The sequence below is a fragment of the Narcine bancroftii genome, chromosome 6, assembly GCF_036971445.1.
Source record: "Narcine bancroftii isolate sNarBan1 chromosome 6, sNarBan1.hap1, whole genome shotgun sequence".
Lineage (NCBI taxonomy): Eukaryota > Metazoa > Chordata > Chondrichthyes > Torpediniformes > Narcinidae > Narcine > Narcine bancroftii.
Window position 1 is genome coordinate 184,536,018 of NC_091474.1, and position 22,365 is coordinate 184,558,382.

Consider the following 22,365-nt stretch of genomic DNA (forward strand, 5'->3'; position numbering starts at 1 on the left):
TGGACTGGAAGAAACTGAGGTTGATATTAATGGCATCGAGATGGAGAGTGCCCAGACAGAATATTAAGTATTACTCCTCCATTTTACAGTTGGTCTTGGTTTGGCAGTGTATGAGGCCATGGACATGTTGGTGCTAAGGATGACCTTGGTTTGGCAGTGCATGAAAGGTAGATAAGAACATAGGCAAGAACAGAAGGATGTGCTAATAACATGATATGCAAAGTGGCAAGAGCAAAAAAAAAATAATTGGAGAGAATAATTAAGCAAATGACCTTATCTTTTGTGATCAATTCTGTCATTCTTTGTACATTATATAGCTACATCATTCCAGCTATATCAGAGAAAGATAGAAACATATAATCCTTTGGGCCGATTGCACCTTTTTATGGGACTATAGCTGACGTGTTATAACTCCATGTATTTCCAACAATATCTTTGATTAATTTAAAAAAGCTTTGTCAGAAAATGAAAATTAACAATTAGCTTAAATCAATTCAACATTCATGAAAAGGAATTGCTTCCTTGCATTTGGGGATTGTTTTAGTTTTTAGACCATGTTTTCTGCCCAAAAGAGCAAAAATAATTTATCCTTACCCTGCAGTTGTCCATAATAAAACAATCAATCAAATCACCCATTAACCTTTAATTTTTTTCATCCAGATCAGTTTGAATGAAGTTGATCACACTAAATAGTGACAACCCTGTCTTGCTACCTCATCCTCCAAATTTGCTGCTTCCAGGGGAATCACTGGAGAAAAAAAATGAAAAAATCAGTAGAGACCTGCTGTTATGAGTCACTTTCTTTAATCATGAAATGTTGTACATTTGTTCAAGAAGAGAAAGAGGGATAATCCAGAAAATTATAAACCAGTAAGCCTCACAGCAGTGGCAGGAAAGGATGAGGATTTATGCACATTTGGAAAGACATGGTCAGGTTCGGGACAGTCAGCTTTGCTTTGTGCGAGGTAGGTCATGTCTTACAAACTTGATTGAATCTTTTGAGGAGGTGATAAAGGTGGATGATTAGGGTTGGGTAATGGCTATTAATTGCATGGGCTTTAATAAGAGATTTGACAAGGTTCGTCACGGTAGGCTGATCGGGAATATAAAAATGCATGGGATCTATGGTGAATTGATCATTTGGATTCAGAATTAGTTGGCCCATAGAAGACAGAGGGTAGCAGTGAAAAGATGTTTTTCTGGCTGGAGGCCCATAACTAATATTCTAATCTTCTATTTTTCCTTCCAAAGTGGATAACCTCACATTTGCCAACATTGTACTCCAATTGCCAGACCCTTGCCTACTCGCTTAACCTATCTATATCTCTCTACAGACTCTCTGTATCCTTTGCACTATATTTTTTCCACTTAATTTAGTATTATCAGCAAACTTAGAAACAATACACTCTGTCCCCTCTTCCAGATTATTTATGTATATCGTGAACATTTGTAGGCCCAGTAGTGGTGGATTAACTAACACCCAGGTCCTAGGATGAGCTTTAGTAAGGGCCCCCCCCCCCCCAAGCCTTTCCCCCTGCCCCATGGCCCCCATCCTCCACTGAATAAAGTGAAATTGTTCCATTTATTTGTCTTTGGGTGTGATGCCCTCACATAGTCTAAAATACACCAGTTGTTGTTTGGTTGGAGGAGGGGAGTAAAAACTTCATTAAAATCAAGCAAAACTTTACCTTTCAGAAGTTGTCTGCTTCCTAGCCCAAATAATTTGAAAAGTCTGTTATGAAAGGATATATAAAATCAGTTCTAAAAAAAAACAATCTTGATACAAAATAATACAGGAGAAGGGAGTGTTTTTTTTTAAAAAGTAATCCTCCCATGAGCGACGCTGCATGAGCTGAGCTCTGCTGCAGGAGGCAGACTTCAGACCGCGTGTGTGTACAAAAGCAAGCATTGATTGAAGTTGATCGCACTAAATAGCGACAACCCTGTCTCGCCACCTCATCCTCCAGGTAGCATTGGGACTGGTGAAGTCCGAATTGATAGACAGGACCGAGACCCCGCTGCTGATTGACAGGTGAACACAGTGCTTCTGCAAGCTTTGATTGAAAAGTGGACCCAGGACTAACACGAGCCCAATATTGACAAATGGTTACATTGGTGTACCAGTGGTTGTGATGGGTCCCCTTACCTTCCAGACTCCTAGGCTTCACCCTACTCAGCCTAACGGTTAATCTGCAACTGGGTCCAGCACCAAACCCTGTGGCACCCTGCTTACCACTGATTGCCAACCAGAAAAACACCCCTGAAACCCAACTCTCTGCTTTGAATTGTTAAACCATCCTCTATCCATGCTACTACATCACCCCAACACAATGCATCCTTCTCTTCTGTATGTCTTTTATGTGGCATCTTATCAAACGCCTTCTGGAAATCCAGGTAAATAACATCCGCCTGCTCCCATCTATATACCAAGCTGCTTGTATCCTCAAAGAACTCCAGTAAATTTGTCAAACAGGACCTACCTTTGCTGCATCTGCCTGATCAATCCATTTTGCTCCAGATGCCTTGTTATTTCCTCTTTAATGACAGCTTCAAGCATTTTCCCAACTACAAATGTTCAACTAACTGGCCTACAGATTCCTGCCTTTTGCCTTCATCCTTTTTTTGAATAGTGGCATGACATTCACTGTCTTCCAATCCCTGACCTACTCAGGGTCCAGAAAATTTTGGTAAATTATTACCAAAGCCTTCACTATAACTTCTGCCATTTCTTTCAGTACATTGGGATGCATTCCACCAGGACCAGAGGACGACTTATCTATCGTTAGACCCTCAAGTTTTCTAAATATGACCTCTTTAATGATAGCTTACATCCAAGTCTTCATCTCCCATTCCATCCATAACAACTGTCATTGTCATGGTCAACATGTCCTCCACCGTGAATACCTATACAAAATAGTTATTCAAAGCCTCAGCCATTTCTTCATTATCCAATATCAATTTCCCCTTCTCATAGTCCAAGGGATCAACCTTCACTTTAGCCACTCTTTTGAGGTTTATATAATTTATAAAAATTTACTGTCTGTTTTTATATTTTGTGCTAATCTTTTTCTCATATTCTACCTTCCCTTTCTTTATTGCTTGATTTGTAGTTCTTTGTTGCTCCTCAAAGTTTTCCCAATCTTCTAGTTTCCCAGTGCTTTTGGCATGATCTTTTAGTTTGATGCCTTCCTTGATTTCCTTAGTTATCCAAGGCTAGCAGCCCCCATCCTTACTGTCCTTGGTTTTAACTGGAATATACATTTGTTGAGCACTGTGAAAAAATCTCTTTGAAACTTCTGTACCGTTTCTTAACTGTCCCTCCAATTAGACTGCTTTCCCAGTCTACCCTAGCCAACTCCTTCCTCATCCATTTGTATTTTAGACTGAACTATTGTACTGTCCATTTGTATGATAAACTCAATCATACTGTGATCACTTTTTTCCAAGAGGATCCCTAATTACAAGATCACTAATTTTACCTGTCTCATTGCACAGGACCATATTCAAGATAGCATGTTTCCTTGTAAGTTCAGTAACATGCCATTCAAGAAAGCCATCACATATGCATTCTAATAAGTGCTTCTTAAGGTTGCCACGACTATCCTTATTTACCCAATCTTTGTGCATGTTAAAGTCCCCCATGATTAACCCTGTACTCAGTCTTCTGGTTTGTCCTTCCAAAATGCATTACCTCATACTGTGACAGATTATGTTATATTTTCTATTGTATACAGATATGTTTTAAAGGAGATAAATTGTGGTAGGTTTTTTTTTAGTGTAGGTCACATATAAACACTTCAAAACAGATCTCATTTAAAATGCCAAAGCTCTGTTCAAGCCAGACAGTCCAGGCTCCAGGTGCCTTTGCAAAAACTTTGAAGGATGCCTATAAGGACTTCACAAATAGGTGTTAATTGGACATGCTGTGGAGTAATGGATTATTGTTTTGGAAAGCAACTGATCAATTAACTCAGAAGATTAGGTCCAGAGCCACAGTCTATCTGAGTGCAGTTTGTTGTTCTAAGAGGGTCATGTGGTTTTTTTCTGAGTGTGAGAGAGAGAGAATTCAGTTCTCTAGTTCTACAGTTCAGTAGCAACTTGGACTGGAACAGGACAAGCTGGCAAGCTTGTGGAAAAATCCAATTTTGAAGACAAGTTGTGAGTTCTTAGTTCAGCCTGGTCAAAGCCCTTGTGGTCCATATAAGAGATGGCTGGTTGCATAATGTTTCACTTGAAATAAGGGAAACAAAAATGAACTCTGTGGTGACATGAAAGAAAGAGGTCATCATCTGGAAAACCCTGATGGGGCAAGTTTCTTCTGCAAGATACTGAAGTGGCTGATCAGAAGGAATCAGTTGTGGGTGTCCAACAAGCAACAAATCTCTCTCTGAAAACTGACAAGAACCTTCCCGAGCGGTAGCCATTTACCTTTCAAGCACCAAAGCCTGGTGAATATTCATAAATGTTAAATTCTGTGCACAATATAAGAATTTCCTGCAACCAGTGAACTTGGTGGAGTGAGAAGTGAGACTGTGAATCAACGAACTTTTCTGAACTTATATACACATCACATATATGTGTGCTTAGAATTAGAAAGGGGTTAAGGTAATGATCCTGTTTTCATGTTTAAAGATAATTAAAAGCAACTTTTATTTAAGTAACCATTTGTATTGGTGAATTTCTATTGCTGCTGGGCCCATAACAATACTTATCCAGATTAAACTCCATCTACCACTTTTCCTCTCAACTCTGCATCCTGCCAATATCCTTTTGTAACATTTGACAACCTTCAGCTCCATCCACAACTCCTCCACCCTTTCTATCATCTGCAAACTTACTGACCCATCTTTCTGCTGTTCATCCAGGTCATTTATAAAAATCCGAAACAGCAGGGGTCCCAGAACAGATCCTTGTGGAACTCTAGTCACTGACCACTTCCACAACTACTCTCTGCTTTCTACCTGCAAGCCAATTTTATATCCATACAGCTAAAGTTCCATGGATCCCATACCTGAAAACTTTCTGAATTTGACCTTGTCAAATGCCTTACCTCATCAATTTCTTTTGTTACCTTCTTTAAAAACTAAATTAGGCTCATGAGGCATGACTTGCCCTTCACAAAGCCATGCTGTATATCCTTGAGTAGACTGTACTACTCCAAATGCTCAACGATCCTATCCTTAAGAACCCTCTCTGATAGTTTGCACACCACTGATGTAAGACTCATTGGTCTATAATTCCCAGGATTCTTCCTATTACCTTTTATAAAGGGACTATATTTGCTATTCTCCAATCCTCTGGCACCTCCCCTGTGACCAAAGAGGACTGACAGGTCTTGGCTACTGACAGGTCTTGGCTACTGCCTCAGCTATCTCTTCCCTTACTTCACACAACAACCTGAGTATATCGCATCCAGCCCCGGAGACATCAATCTTAATGTTTTTAAGAAGATCCAACACTTCCTCTTCCTTAATTTCAATATTGTCCAGCACACAAGCCTGTTCTATTCTGACCTTATCCTGATCAAGGTCCTTTTCTCTTGTGAATACTGAAGCAAATTATTCATTTAGCACCTCCCCAATCTCCTTTGCCTTCAGGCACATGCTGCCTCCTTTATCCTTTTGCAGCTCCACCTTCTTTCTCATCAACATCCTGTTCTTTATATATGCATAGAACGCCTTGGGATTCTCCTTAATCCTACATATCAAGCTCTCCTCATGCCCCATCTGAGCTCCCAGTCCTTTCTTAAGATCCTTCCTGGCTCCATATACTTCTCATGATCCCTTCCTGCTTCCTCTCATTGGCTGGCCCACATACTGTGTCATGAATCCTTCTTGAACACACCTGTCAAATTCAGACCTATCCATCCCTCTTGCAGTCAGGAAGTGCCAGTCAGTATTAGGGAAGTCGAAGTCTCCTGCAGACGCGTACTTACCTGTGTCAGGAGCGGTGCCGGTTGCCACTAATGATGTAAGCAAAGTGAGACACTGGAGTAATAGCACACGTGTGTGGTGTGTTAAGCATCAGTATATGGGTGATGAATCTTGGATGCAGGAGAAGGAAAGTGAGAGTGTCAGGATCACCCATGTGGTGGTTCCAAAATTGTTGTAGGGGTTATCCTGGAGACAGACTGGTAATTTCTTGACTGTCAATACAAATTGAATGGTTTACATGTGGCTCTGGTGAACAGCTTGTGACCCCTAGCTTCTTGCTTGGTTCCTGATTACATTTGGTTTCTTTCACTGATTTCTGCAGGCAGAGCTCATTTTCAAAGTATTGGAGTTTAACCTGGTGACTGTTGAAGGATTAAATGTTTGGTTTTCTTTAGACTTCATCTGGCTAGGAAATAATAAAACAAAAGAAAAACTAAACTGGAACAACACTTGCAAATTATAGCAACAAAAAGAGTGCTAAGGAATTTTTGTTTGTAACTGTTAATAGATTTATTCTGCTACTGGATTCAAAGGAATTGGATGCCTCTGCTTTCAAACTTGATATCAAGGATAATTAGAGAAAGAACGCTGCATTTTTAAAAATCTGCTTTTGGGGCAATCAAAGCAGTAAATGTGCAACATTCTGTATATTGTTGAAATCTGACTCAAACTTGATCTTTTTAAAAGAAAACTAAATGCTTTCATTGTTCAATACAGTCATATATATCTAAATGTGGTATAGAATTTTCAAAGGTTCAAAAGAGTTCAAAGGTTCCTTTTATTTGTAACAGAATAATGCATTAAAAATATAATTATGCATGATATACTTCAACTTTTGACTGCTGTAAGGCAAACCAAGAGTCATCACGAGGATTGTCCAGTGCCTCTAAGAATAGGAGACAGAGAAGTAAAAGAGAATCTGTTCAGAGACAGAGTTAATTTTCATTAACAACATGAACTTCTCCCTTTCAGCAATCATACTCATCAACAACATATTTTAAGATGAATAAGTAATCAATGTAATCTTGAACCAACACAATAGAAAAAAGCACAAACTGGATTACTGGTATTACAGCTGGGTAAAGACACGGCAGAGGCATGAGGAGCTGGTCAAAGATGATTAGAACTCCAGCAGGGATGATGGTAGAGCAAGAATGGCAGGAGTTTCTGGAATAATTCAGAATATGCAGGGTCATTTCATCCAAAAGAAGAAGTATTCTAAAGGGAAGATAATGTGACCATGAGTGTCAAGGGAAGTCAAAGACAATGTCAAAGCGAAATAGAGGGCATGCAGTAAAAATTAATGGGTATCAAAAGAATTAGGTAACTTTTAAAAACCAACAGAAGCCAACTAAAATAGCAAATGTGAAGTTAAGATCACCAATAATATAAGAGAGGGCACAAAAAGTTGTTTCAGATATATACATAGTAAAAGAAGACAAGAGTTAACATCAGAATGTTGGAAAATGATAGTGGAGAAGTGGTAATGGCGTACAAAGCAATGGCAGATGAAGTAAATAGATATTTTGTATCAGTCTTCTCTATGGAAGACAATAACATGGCAGAAATTCAAGGGAGTTAGGTCGGCAGAAGTGAGTGTAGTCACAATGGAGAAGGTGCTTGGGAAGTGGTGGATTAGTCACCTGGGCCAGATGGGTACACCCCAGGGCTCTGAAAACTATAGCTGAAGAGATTCTCAGACTTTCGAGAATTACACAAGTCAGGAATGGTTTCAGCGGTCTAAAAATGTGGATATCCGACTTCAGTGGATGGTGAGATTCTTGAGCCCAGTATTAAGGATGAGGTTTAGAGGTACTTGAAAGCTCGTATTAAAATAGGCTAAAGTCAGCATGGTTTCCTTCTGGGAAGATCTTGCCAGACAAATCTGTTAGAATTCTTTGGGGAAGAAATAAACAGGACAAAGGAGAGTAGGCAAACTTGTGAATTTGAGTCGAAGGTTCACAGGAATTAACTATTTAATTCATTGTAATTAATATTTGCACTTTTCAGACTATTATTTAAAACACAACAATATATTTTTTCTAACCAGGTGAAGAATTTTCTGGTAGTTAAATACAAATAAATAATTTTTTAATATTAAAATTTTAAAAAGGATATAATGTATGTGCTATTATGCATATATGATAAGAGTACTCTTTCAAAAAATAATTGGAGGATCAATAATTTGTTTTCATTTATATGTTTAAAAAATATTTAATGTATATCTTATTGTGTATATGATTACAGTACTGTATATAACTTTTATAACCTCTTTAATAAAACTAATTTGGAGAGTTAAAAATACCTTTCCCTGACCGGGAATCGAACCCGGGCCGCGGCGGTGAGAGCGCCGAATCCTAACCACTAGACCACCAGGGAAGTAGTGAAAGAGATTCTCAATGAATTGATGAAGATGCGCCCATGATCTTGTCGAACTAACTTCTATTTATTTGTATTAAAATGCAAACGTACTGAAGAATGGTTCCACAATGACTCCAGGAAAGACGGCGTGAACCAGAATTATTTATCCGGGGCTTATTTCATTGCACAATCTATATGAAGAGTGAGGCGGCCGTTTCGGTGTCGTATGCAATGCTGCCCAGTTCATTCTGAGGGCGAGAACCCTCGCAGTTGATCCCATCCCATCTTTCTCGCCTGCGACCTGAGGTTCCTGAATACAGAATGAGCACGATTCTGAAAACCGAGCAGGGTGAGGTCGAACCGGAAATCGAGCCTTAAGATCACACGCGTCGCTTGCGTTTGTCTCCGATTGTTTCCATGGGTCCGAATCTATTGCAACATCAAATTTTAAATCCCGCGCTCTTCTGCTGTATTTCTCGCATGCTTTAAACGATGCATTGGATAAATTCAATTTTATTTCACCGTCTGATGCCCAGTTAAATAGTAATCCTACTCCTTGCTTCTTGTGCTTTGAATTTGCATTATCGGTTGATTTAAACTAAACATTACAATTGAGAATTGGAGACACAAGGGGCTGTAATCTGGGGTGATAAAAGTCGCGAGGCGAATGTTAAAAATTTCTTGCCCTCCCCAGAGGCTGCTCGACTTGCTAAATTCTCCCACCAGTATTTATTTCTTTTCAGGTTTACAAGGATCACCTATAAATCATATATTAGGTATGACGGCTTTCCAAAATACACGTAGAAATTCATTCCTTTTATTGTCTTTCTTACTGATTTGAAATGCAAAATCAATCACCAAGTGCAACAGCGAGTGTGCACTTTAATATGAAGTTGCTGACTTCTGCACACAAATGCATCAAAGCCATTGCGCAAATAAAGCCCTGACATCCACCTGCATGATACACAGGCCACTCGATCCTTGGAAAATTAGAATTGAATGAATTAGAGAAGAAAGAATGCAGTAAGAAAAATAATCTGTAGTGGGTTTTTTTTTGAGGTTGCAGGATTCGGCTGAATTCACGCTGAAGAAATCATTGAAGTCCTCACCACAAAATGCACCTTAACAATAAAATCAAGGCCTATTCAAATTTAAGTTAAATAGCCCTACAACTAAAACTATTAAACTTGAATATAACCATGTTACTTATATTGTCCTTACATAGCTTATAATTGTTAGATGAAATCCAGTATTTTTTCATTTACTTCAATCCAAAACTAGCACCATGAATGTGAAAAGTTCTTACGTGAACCAAACTGAAAAGATGGCAAATTTAGTAATGCTTTTGTATAACACCAAACCAGTCATATCACCATATAACCATATACAGCACAGAACATATTTTCTCTTTTCAATTCTTTTGCCACAAAACCTACACCGAAGAGTAATTTAACCTTCCAATACATCTTTTGAGATGTGGGAGGTAACTGGAGTACCCTGTGCAAACTCATCTGGTCACAGGGAGAACATGCAAGCTCAACACAGGCAGCATCCAAGGTCAGCATTCAACCAGGTCCCAGAAAATATGAGCACTGATTTCAAATCCCTTCTTAACTCTGTCACCCTTTATTTGTAAATTAAACAATCTTAGTTGTATTTGCATTCAATTATTGGATCCCAAAATCAAACAAATAATCTTACAAAGTATTGGGCCTTTAACAAAGATGATTCAGATGGCAACTCAACACTAACCTAGTTGCTACAAACTCACATTGGCAACAAACATTGGGAGTCTCTTCTTATTAAGAGGTATACCTATACAAGGCTATTAAATTTGGATTTCATTATTTTTTAGGATCTTAAGAGCTAAACATCATTCAAGCTAAAAGTAATGCCTTTTAGTAGGAAGAATAATGGCTTGTTTCAGCATCATGCTGAAGATAGTAAAGAGGGTTGGTGCGAGGACGCAGCCTTGCTTCACACCGTTGTCAATGGAGAAGGGTTTGGAGAGCTCATTGCTGTATCTGACCTGACCTTGTTGGTTTTCATGCGGTTGGATAACCATGTTGAGGAACTTGGGGGGGCATCCGAGGCGCTCTAGTATTTTCCAAAGCCCTTTCCTGCTCACGGTGTCAAAGGCTTTGGTGAGGTCAACAAAGGTGATGTAGAGTCCTTTGTTTTGTTCTCTGCACTTTTCTTGGAGCTGTCTGAGGGCAAAGACCAATGTCAGTAGTTCCATTGTTTGCTCAAAAGCCACACTGTGATTCTGGGAGGTCATTTTCGGCGACACTAGGTATTAGTACATCCGGTACCGCACGGATGGCAGTCTTTTCAATCTGAGGCGCCTGCAAGCTCACACCAAGACACAAGAGCAACATGTCCGTGAACTACTCTTTGCTGACGATGCCACTTTAGTTGCCCATTCAGAGCCAGCTCTCCAGCGCACGACGTCCTGTTTTGCGGAAACTGCCAAAATGTTTGGCCTGGAAGTCAGCCTGAAGAAAACTGAGGTCCTCCATCAGCCCCCCCCTGCATCTCCATTGGGCACACAGAACTCAAAACGGTCAACAAGTTTACCTACCTCGGCTGCACCATTTCATCTGATCCAAGGATCGACAACAAGATAGACAACAGACTCACCAAGGCAAACAGCGCCTTTGGAAGACTACACAAAAGAGTCTGGAAAAACAACCATCTGAAGAAACACACAAAGATCAGCGTGTACAGAGCCGTTGTCATACCCACGCTCCTGTTCGGCTCCGAATCATGGGTCCTCTACCAGCATCACCTACGGCTCCTAGAACGCTTCCATCAGTGCTGTCTCTGCTCCATCCTCAACATTCATTGGAGTGACTTCATCACCAACATCGAAGTACTCGAGCTGGCAGAGTCCGCAAGCATTGAATTCACGCTGCTGAAGACCCAACTGCGCTGGGTGGGTCACATCTCCAGAAAGGAGGACCATCGCCTTCCCAAGATCGTGTTATATGGCGAGCTCTCCACTGGCCACCGAGACAGAGGTGCACCAAAGAAGAGGTACAAGGACTGCTTAAAGAAATCTCTTGGTGCCTGCCACATTGACCACCCCAGTGGGCTGATCTCGCCTCCAACCGTGCATCTTGGCGCCTCACAGTTCGGCGGGCAGCAACCTCCTTTGAAGAAGACCGCAGAGCCCACCTCACTGACAAAAGACAAAAGAGGAAAAACCCAACACCCAACCCCAACCAACCAATTTTCCCTTGCAACCACTGCAACCGTGTCTGCCTGTCCCCCATCGGACTTGTCAGTCACCAACGAGCCTGCAGCAGACGTGGACATACCCCTCCATAAATCTTCGTCCGCGAAGCCAAGCCAAAGAATAAGGAGGCCACTCAGTCCTTGGAAAATAAGAATTGAATGAATTAGAGAAGAAAGAATGCAGTAAGAAAAACAATCTGTAGTTTTTTTTGTGATATGAAGAAACTACTTTGAACTGCCACCAAAATATGGTTCTATCAAGATATAAACTAAGGAGAAATCGCTTTGCACTTCTCTTCTAGAGGACATACTTAATTTTATTTTTCTTTGTTATTTTTCTCTAGCATGAAGTTAGCAAGTTTAGTTTCTGTTTTCCAGATTGCTCCAAGTACTTTCATATCTGCAATTATTTTCAGTTAGATGTACTGAGATTAAGAATGATTAAAACATTACTCTATATAATGCTTGAAAGGGAACTAGTCATTCACTGTCAAACAATCTGTCATAATTGCTGAGAAAACTTTTGTTTGGTGAGGAACATTATAACCCTATTTTTCCAATGGAAATTGGGAAGATAGCCAGTTATAATGCTTGGGGTACATAACGAACAGAAAGTCAGCAGGATTCCGCAATTTCCAATTGTGATCACTCTGACCAGGCACAATCCTACTCAATATGTGCTATTTGGGATTTAATTATAGTTTGGGATCCCTCCAACAATTTACATTTTGATTTGAGTAGTTAAGCAACTTCAGCATTTCAGGAGGTGAAAGCCCACATTGAGAATCATTATTCTCATTTGTACATTCCCTTTTGAAGTCACAAGGAAAGTTGAAGCTTCTCTTCACCTAGGTTATCCCCCATTTCAGATCAGGACACCCCTATAAAAAAACTTTTCCTAAACTTGAATTCTCAATCACTCCCTGCCAGTTTCATACAGTCATTTGACATGCCTTGTTTATGAGACCTGTTATTTAAAGTTAGCAGGTCTTTACCAATCCCTGGTGTTTTTAAGTGGAAAAAAATGATCTTCACATTAATAAATGTTCAATATTCTAAATTTGATGGCATTTCATTAATAAAGTTATTACAGGAAGTCACTTAATTAATGTGATGAACTAACAGAAAAGAAAAAAAATATTTTTGAGATAATTCATTATTTGTGTACAGAAGTGTATATTTAATGACAAGCTTTTCCTTAACATTTTTATTCCAACTTTATTCCTTCCATTCCCATAAGTAGTCCACTGGCATGTTTTGCTCCTAGCTGAAACAAAACAAAATGGACTGGTTTGGTGTTATACAAAAGCATTACTAAATTTGCCATCTTTTCAGTTTGGTTCACAGGACATGAACATTCACTTGAAAACTTTTCACATTCATGGTGCTAGTTTTGGATTGAAGTAAATGAAAAAAGTGGGCAAGTTATTTAATGAATACTGGTTTCATCTAACAATTATAAGCTATGTAAGCACAATATAAGTATCATGGTTATATTCAAGTTTAATAGCTTTCCCATTTTATTTTAGGTTAAAATACACTATATAAGCAAATCTAAAGTAATGGATATGACATGATGCAAGCTCACAATTTTCAGATTTGCTTTCATTGGATGTCAAGTCTTCATAGCATGAGAATTATTTAATGAAATTGGATGCCATTCAACACATACATTTCAATATGCTTATTTCAAAATGGTGATTAGTATTCAGCTTTGAGAAAAGAAATTCAACACAGAAAATATAGTTAGTTAATGAACCAATTTGTTTTTGTACAATGAAATGTGATACTTCTTACATAAATGTTGCAAAATGCATTTTTAGAGTTTTTCACTGGCCTTAAATAATTTAGAGAAGGCCTGGGGTTGTGAAACATGATTTAAATTTAAGTGCTTTTTAAAAACAAAGATGTTCAATCAACTTACTTTTAATATTAACTGACTCTCTAAAAATTATTTGTTGAACAATATCAAGGGTGGAGCATACAAGGCTCAGTTTTGATTGAAGTGATACATTAACAAAATTAACACTTCTGTACCAAGAAATCCTGTCAAATTTAAAACAGTAAAAATTGAGACCTTCCTGACTGGTTCAAAGCAAGGCATTGGCTGCTGACAAGTGTTATCAGCAGGTCAGTCATACACCTGCAATAAAGTAGGTTGATAATAAGTGGGTGGGAACATAATATGCGGAAATATGCGTGATTATCCACTTTTGTTAAGCCGAGTATTTGTAAAATGACAAGAAACAGTTGGTGTGACCCAGATATGCTTGTAAATAAATCACCAATAGCCAATATGAATTTCCTGTGAGTAATTAGGAAGATCAATAGAAGTTTTACATTTAATTTTGTTTGTCACGAAATACCTAGTAGAATGAGGGCTATTCTGCAAACAGACTAACAGATTATCTCTAACATTCATACATCCATTTAAAGAGCACAATTGGAATGAAAAGAAAAACATTTAGCTTGAAACAAGGGCAGCATGATAGGATAAATGGTATGTTGGGCTTTATTATGAGCTGTTTAGGTTGAAGGAGTAGGGAAATCTTAATGTAGTTGTATAGGATCTTGGTAAAACTGTATGAGGAGTATTGTGAAGTAGCTTGTAGTATCACTGAGGAAAGGATATATTTCCATAGAAAAACTGCAGCAAAGACTCGCCAGATTGGTTCCAAAGATGGTAGATTTGCATAAAAGGACAGATTAATAGAATGGGATTTATTCTTTTGAGTTGAAACTTCCAAAATTCTTCAGGGGCTTTAGTCCATTATTTTTTTTTGTTTCAGCTGGGAACAAAACATGGCAGTGGACTACTTCAAGGGCTGGAAAGAGAAAAGTTGGAATTAAAAATGTCAAGGAAATGCTCACCATCAAATATAAATTTTTGTACACAAGTAATGAATTATCTCAAAAATATTTTTTTGTTTTGTTGGTCCATCACAGGCTAGATTCAGGGAGATGATTTTCCCCTTGTTGAGAAAGAGCGCCATCTCAGAAAGAGAAGTGGGCTTTGTGATACGGAGAAATTTCTTCAGAGGCTGATGAATCTTTTGATTTCTTTCTTCTGGATGATTATCAAAGGATATGAAATTCGTTTTTTTTTGGAAAATGTACTGTAAATATCATTGATATTAATAGATGGCATAATGAGATGAGATATTGTTTCATAATGGAAAAAATTATGTATGTTTCACGTGATAATTATATTTTTTATTAATAAGTGGTTGTTATATTCAGAATATTTACATTTCAATTTACATTGATTAGATCTTAATATGTATATTTAATTTTTCTTTAATATTTTTTCTTTTTTCTTTATGGCTCTCCTTAGGAGAGTTCTTTTTTTCTATATATAAAAAATAACATTCATGTTTATGGTTAATTGTTGTATATGTCATATACTGCCCGGACCGGGGCTCGGCCCCGGTCCGGGCAGTATGGACCGACCTAGGAGGGGAGGCAGGCCCCTCCAGCCCGGGTAAGAAACTGCATAGGAGGCCACTCCGATATAAAACCTACGACCTAAGGACCTCGCTGCCACGTCCCAGCTTGCTTGGCCACGGCACACGAACCATGGGTGTAAAGGGTGGGGCCAGTACTGCGCGCACTGCACTCCACCTAAAAACTCCTTTGCGCAGGCCCGAGGACAGGTCCACGTCCTCCCCCTCCACGTCCTCCCCCTCCACGTCCTCCCCCTCCACGTCCTCCCCCTCCACGTCCTCCCCCTCAAAAGATGCTCACAAACTCAAGCTAGCATGCTGGAACATCAGAACCATGCAAGACAAGGCTGACAGCCACCGACCTGAACGTCGGTCTGCCCTAATTGCACATGAACTCCTCAGACTTGACATCGAGATGGCAGAGGTCGACAGCATCGAGTCCACGCTGATGAAGATCCAGCTGCGCTGGATGGGTCACGTCTCCAGAATGGAGGACCATCGCCTTCCCAAGATCGTGTTATATGGCGAGCTCTCCACTGGCCACCATGACAGAGGTGCACCAAAGAAAAGGTACAAGGACTGCCTAAAGAAATCTCTTGGTGCCTGCCACAATGACCACCACCAGTGGGCTGATAACGCCTCAAACCGTGCATCTTGGCGCCTCACAGTTTGGCGGGCAGCAACCTCCTTTGAAGAAGACCGCAGAGCCCACCTCACTGACAAAAGGCAAAGGAGGAAAAACCCAACACCCAACCCCAACCAACCAATTTTCCCTTGCAACCGCTGCAATCGTGTCTGCCTGTCCCGCATCGGACTTGTCAGCCACAAACGAGCCTGCAGCTGACGTGGACTTTTTACCCCCTCCATAAATCTTCGTCCGCGAAGCCAAGCCAAAGAAAGATGATGTCATATACTATTTGTTTTTTGAACGAATAAAGTTTAAAAAAAGAAAATGTACTGTAGAACAGCCCTATCTTGATGAATGGTGGGACAGACATGAAGGGCTACCCCTTCTCCTATTTCTTATGTTCCTGTTTGACCAAAAATTGTTGCTATATATAGGAACTAGGGATCCTTGCACCTGAAATACAGAAAATCAGCATACTCGTAAGACAAGTTTTATAGAGCAGTGGTTCTCAACCTTTTTCTTTCCACTCACATACCATTTTACGTTTTCCTTATGCCATAGGTGCTCAGTAACATCCTACTCAATAAATGCACACTCGTCAGAGATATCAGTGGAATGCCCTCTTTTTAAGTCACTTCAGGTTCGGGCACCTGAAACAGGAAGTGACGTCATGACGCGACCCGCAATGCACTCCGACAGCACGGGCATCCCTGGTCATTTCGGGCCGAGACCATTTGGCCCGCGACACCACCCCCTTTCCACAATCTCCATTAAAACATGCCATGCACCGGATTTAGGAGGGCGGTCTCTGTGCCTCAAGGAAGGAACTAGCACAGGTTACGCTAAATCCAAGTGCGCGGGCTTCAAACTCTGAATCAGTTTGTTCTCCCGCCAGCGTCCAATGTGAACACACCATTGCGACGCAAAACCTTGTAAGGTCCTTCATTTGGCCTTTGTAGTGGAGTGCCCTGTACTCGCCGACGGACAAACATATGCTCTGCTGAACGTTGGTCCTCGGGAACATGGGAAGGTGGATCTGCACGATGTCTTGCCAGAGGAGGGTTTCATGCAGCCACCCGGTTCATCAGAATTCGCATCCGGCCGGTCGAAGCGCAGGTCACCCAGGACAGTCAGAGAGGCTCCATAAACCATTTCCACCGATGACACAGACAAATCTTCCTTCAGTGCAGTTCTTATCCCCAACAATACCCAAGGCAAATGATCCATCTAATTGGGGCCCATGTCGTCTGGTCTTCAAAACGGACTTAAGGTGCCTGTGGTTGCGTTCAACAACCTATTCGACTGGGGGTGATATCTGGTGGTATGATAAAATTGGCTTCCACAGAAATCCGCCAACGCAGTCCATAAGGATGATGTAAACAATCCGAGGTGATGTGGGTGGGAACCCCAAATCTTGCCACCCAGTGTATATTTTTCATTTTGTGGAAAGGTTTTTTTTCCAGTTAATTTTTTTTAAAGTGAGTAATGGAGTTCAAGGTGCAATTACAATATGTTTGGCCTGGAAGTCAGCCTGAAGAAAACTGAGGTCCTCCATCAGCCAGCTCCCCACCATGACTACCAGCCCCCCCACATCTCCATCGGGCACACAAAACTCAAAACGGTCAACCAGTTTACCTATCTCGGCTGCACCATTTCATCAGATGCAAGGATCGACAATGAGATAGACAACAGACTCGCCAAGGCAAATAGTGCCTTTGGAAGACTACACAAAAGAGTCTGGAAAAAAAATAATAGCTATTATTATGGAGAAATAAATAATAACCATTGGACACAACCCCAAATCCTTGAGGGGTCAACCCTATTTTTAATAAAGAGAAGTTATGAATATAACAATATCTCTGGAAAAACTAGTTGGTAAATTTTGCATTATTTGCTTTGACTCACTCCAATTGTTGAAATCATTGTATGAAACAGAAATATCTTCAAATTAATCTTAAATGAATCTCCCTGAACATAATCTTCATAAGGTTAAAATCCAAATCACACTAACTTCTAATTAAATGTTTATTTTTCCTTAATAACTTAGTCATACTTATGTTGATTTTTCAACTAATTAAACTTAGAAAAGGCATATCTCACAGAGTTCAGACTATCATGCACCAGTGACTTATGTGCCAGGGTTGGATTGCTGATAAGTACATTATTAATTAATAGAAAGGCATAAACAGTGTTACGTTGTTCATAACATATGTAGATTTATTATCTATTTAAAGAACAGTTCTTGGAGGATCACAGAGGGAATTTTAAGGAGAAAGATTTAGAATTCAATGGACTACAAAGAACATAATAAAGCTGGAGATGTTCCAATGAGAGAGGATACTGATAGTGGTTAAATCATTTTGAAATGATTTTGGATAATGTTGTTGGCATCTCGCTCGTGCCTTGAGATGCTGCCGGTCACCCATACCTTAGAAGCAAGGATCATCACTGCCTACTCGATCATGAGCTTTGTGCCATATTTAATGTTGACATCTTCTAACACTCTTTTCCTAAGCAGACCAAAGGGCATGGTAATGAACTGAAGCAAGTGGTAAATTCCATCATCAGTGTTTTGCTTTGCTCAGAAAGTTCCTGAGATATGGGGAATAATCTATGTTTTCCAGGGTATCATCATAAACCCTTGTCCTTATCTACCTACCTACTTACTTACCTACCACCTCACCAGCTTCCACAACCAACATATTATCCTCCGCAATTTCTGCCACATTGGCCTACCAGTGTAAAAAGCTATCCATGATTAAGGGACACACTTCAAGATCTAAAATTCCTAGGTGGTTAAACGTTTTCCCCTCTCTGCCTTCCACAGGGACCACTCCCTTTTGGACTTCCACATCTACTCATCCTTTCTCATCAATCACCCCTTGTACCTACCCCTGTGACTGCAGGAAATGTTACACACACCCATAGCCCCTCCCTCACCACCATTCGGGCCTCCAACAAACCTTCCAAATAAAGCAACATTTCACTTGTGAAACTACATGGGTTATCTACTACATCCGGTGCTCAGAGGGACTAGACACAGACTGGGAGATTGCTTTGTTGAGCACCTAATCTCTGTCTGCTGTGATAGTGAGGATCTCCCAATGGCAACCCATTTGAATTCCCTGCCCCATTCACATGCTGACATGTCAGTCCATGGTCTCATGCTCTGTCAATTGAGATAACCTGCGAATTGGAGGAACACCACCACATATTTTGTCTGAGCACCATCCAACCAAATGGGATTGACATTGACTTTTCCAAATTCCATTAACCCCCACCCACCCTGTCTTTCTCGCTCCCTATTCCTACGTCTTCTTTCTTCCTGCTCCCTACCCCTTGACTCCCTTTCCCCGTCCCTCTGCTTTCACAAAGCTATCCCCTCCCTTGATCATTTCTCATCTGCCCTCCTCTCCATGTCAACCTGTGGCCTCGGCTGTTGGCCTATATTCCACCCCTTGCCCCTTCTTCCCTCCTGTCCCCACCTTCTTATTTAGGCACCTGCCTGCTTTTTGCTCATACCTTGATGAAGGGCTCAGGCCTGAAATGCTGATTATATATCTTTGTCTCCAATGGACACTGTGGGACCTGCTGAGTTTCTCCAGCACTTTTGTGTATTTACTACAATCACAGAGTTTGCTGATCTTCTTGTTTCATGCTTATTTTCAGAGGGTAGTGTCGGACAGTGTGACAGGTTAATGTCTTATGGATCTTGAGTGAAAGGTACATCCTCCTGTAAGCTTCAGTAAGAATTGTTGATGATTCTGTATGTCATGCTAAGAGATCTCTTGAAGCTTTGTGTAGCCATCATAAAGGATTGTGGGGAAAGACCACAATTTAAGGTATTACTCACAGACTGAAGCTTCTGTGGAAACACTTGAACTCATTGAAGATAGTTATTATGAAGCCTGGGCGAATAACTGCAGAGCATACAGTACAAGGAATTGCTGGAGGAACTCAGCAGAGTTTAGACACCATCCATGGCCAGTCAATGTTACAAGTTGAAACCCTTTATCAAGTCTAAGATAGCATTAGTGAAATTGTATACATAAAGGGGTAGAAGTTCAGAGGTGATAAGTGTAGATGGCACACATTGTAATCACTGCTCGTTAGAGACAAGAGGGTCAGAAAGTTTGGGGTATGGGTAGAGTCACTAATTGTAGATTTAAATAGATTATTGCTGAAGTCACATGAACAAATATAAACACGAAATCATTTCAGAGCCTGCTTATGCCAAGTCTTCGAACGCCAGATAAGGTAAAATGTTGAGATTAAAGTTAAACTAGTCCCGTTTCTTCTCCCACCTGGGGCGCAGTCATCATTAATTTAAAATGTACAGCGCTGAAAGCGTTGTTAGTCTTTACTGCGTTGCGCTTCATTTGCCAAGATTCCACATTTAACATTCAGATGTACTGGCCAGGCGTTTCGTTGAGAAAGCACCATACGCTTGCTCTGAATGGCTCGCCAAGTTTAGAAGAAGAACGGGCGGGGAAAACGAAGTAGTAAAGCAGTTCACCTTTGAGGGGGGCAGTGCAGACCAAAGCCACAAGGTAAGATCTGGCTCCGCCGCCACTCGGCTGGAACCTTGGCCGGGGCATTCGCTCACTGTTATTGTTGCGTCGCTCGTGCGCAGGCGCAGTGGAGAGTAAACAGGCTGGGAGCGGCTGGTCCCAATAACGGTCTGCAGGTACCGGCCAGCGGAGCAGCGTCAGCCTGTGAGTGTCGATCAGTTCGCGGCCTACACTCGCAGGCCCAAGGCGGCAGTCGCGCTCATGTCTGGACTGCTCATCCGAGTAAGTAACCCAGATTAGGAGGTGGACAGCGAAGTCGAGGGGTGAGAGAGGAGCTGGCAGGGAGCGCGGGTGGGGGTGGGGAACAGGTGGAGGGAGCGCGGCGGGAGGAGGGGAGGAACAGGTGGAGGGAGCGCGGCGGGAGGAGGAGCAAATGGACATTTCGAGCGGTGGTGCGCAGTCAAGTGGCCTTACGTGAAGATTGAAGGGAACAGTGATGTGAAAGTGGGAAGTGGCAAGATGTAAGTGAAACAGTGAAAAAGGTTTGTGGTTGGCATGGATGTGCAAAGCAGATGGGGAATGAGGGCATGTGGTGGAGTGGATGGGGCAACGTGAGGGAGTGTGACTGGATCAGCGATTGGGAGGGGGAAATGTCAAGAGCAAGACGTGTTTAAAAATTCACAGAAGTGAAAAGTCTTTCAGAACACTAAAAAGATGAAAAAGTCAACTGCTTTCTGTAAGGGTTTTATGGTGGATTGTATTTTTAAAGCAATCTTTTGTCTTGCTGTCTTTCATCGTTTCATTTTTAGAGTGTATGTAGTCATAGTTAACATTTATTGATACAAACAATAGAACCTTTATTATCCAGAAACTGAGGAGTGACCCTTTCTGAGTGACTATTTCTGATTGCAAAGATGCATTTAGTGGGGGGCTATGCTATCAACAGATATGTGAACTCAATTGAAAATTAAAATAAAATTGCTGATGTTGGAGTTATGAAATAAAACAAAATGCTTGAACTCTCTTTGAGTTGAACAACATCTCTGGAAAGAGACTTTCTAAGAACTGAGAAAAAAAGCACTATTTTCACACTGGCTCTTTCACACCTGCATATTTGAGAACGAGTATAAAATTAAAATTGTGTTATTTTGGAAATATTTTCTATTTGCCATTCAATCAGAACATGATTCCCATCTATTGAACCTAGTTTGGTAGTTTTTGATTGGCAAATGAGAAGGCCTTGTTGCATGTCATATCACCAGCATGTTATTCAACAAGGCTCACCCAAGTTATTGTGAACTGGTTTTACAGATCCAGGTTAACTCAGTTCTGTGGATTTAAAAAAAAAAGTACTGTCCTCAATTGAACTCTGTCAGAATACCTCGATCTGATATGACAAAACACTTGTGCTTTCCTCAATTGTTTATTTAAAAAAGAAACAAAAATGTATGTGCCATGACTGAAGTTAAGAGAAAGATGTTTAAAAACAGATAAATAGGAGAAAAGTGTAAATTAAAAACATGAAATGTATAGTCATTGTTTGAGATAATTGCTATTATTGATGGAGTCAAAAATAGCGTGAAATGCATTCCAAAACTGTATAAAGCTTGTTTTCAATTGGAGTAGAAGGATATCAGATTATAGGAAGGATTTGATGGCACCAGAGAAGGCTCAAAAGAGATTTACAAGTATGTTGACTTGTCAGGATGTTACTCACTGGGGTTGTTTGGGATGGGAGAGGCCATAGAGGCTTAGATGGGATGAATCAAAAATATTTATTTATTTTTGTAGAAATATTAATGGTAAGGTCATAGTAGAAGGATTATAAAATTGGGGAAATTTCTTTTCACCGATTGTTGTGGGGATCTGGATCTCCTTGCCTGAAAAAAAACAAGGCAAACCCTCTCTACATTTATAAAGGACCCAATTGAGCTTCCACCAGCGTTGTCTCCGCTCCATCCTCAAAATTCATTGGAGCGACTTCATCCCTAACATCGAAGTACTCGAGATGGCAGAGGCCGACAGCATCGAGTCCACGCTGCTGAAGATCCAGCTGCGCTGGGTGGGTCACGTCTCCAGAATGGAGGACCATCGCCTTCCCAAGAACGTGTTATATGGCGAGCTCTCCACTGGCCACTGTGACAGAGGTGCACCAAAGAAGAGGTACAAGGACTACCTAAAGAAATCTCTTGGTGCCTGCCACATTGACCACCGCCAGTGGGCTGATATCACCTCAAACCGTGCATCTTGGC

At 40.7% G+C, this 22,365-nt stretch overlaps 1 protein-coding gene, 1 long non-coding RNA gene and 1 other non-coding gene across 6 annotated transcripts in view; 1 reads left to right on the top strand and 2 right to left on the bottom strand.

The window, feature by feature from the left end:
• Positions 1-608: 608 nt before the first annotated feature.
• Positions 609-20,376, bottom strand: LOC138736841 (uncharacterized). The gene is made up of 3 exons (XR_011340613.1): positions 20,119-20,376; positions 1,689-1,732; positions 609-748 (listed from the first exon to the last, which is right to left on the bottom strand). It is a non-coding gene; the product is annotated as an uncharacterized lncRNA (long non-coding RNA).
• Positions 8,241-8,312, bottom strand: trnae-cuc (transfer RNA glutamic acid (anticodon CUC)). The gene has a single exon. It is a non-coding gene; the product is annotated as a tRNA-Glu (tRNA).
• The window catches only part of LOC138736839 (nuclear receptor coactivator 7-like), a 156,947-nt gene continuing 154,828 nt past the window's right edge, over positions 20,247-22,365 (top strand). For all 4 annotated transcript variants that reach the window (XM_069886932.1, XM_069886931.1, XM_069886937.1 and 1 more), the window contains exon 1: positions 20,247-20,395. The gene's annotated coding sequence lies outside the window, so the exon portion shown is untranslated. The remainder of the gene's footprint in view (positions 20,396-22,365) is intronic.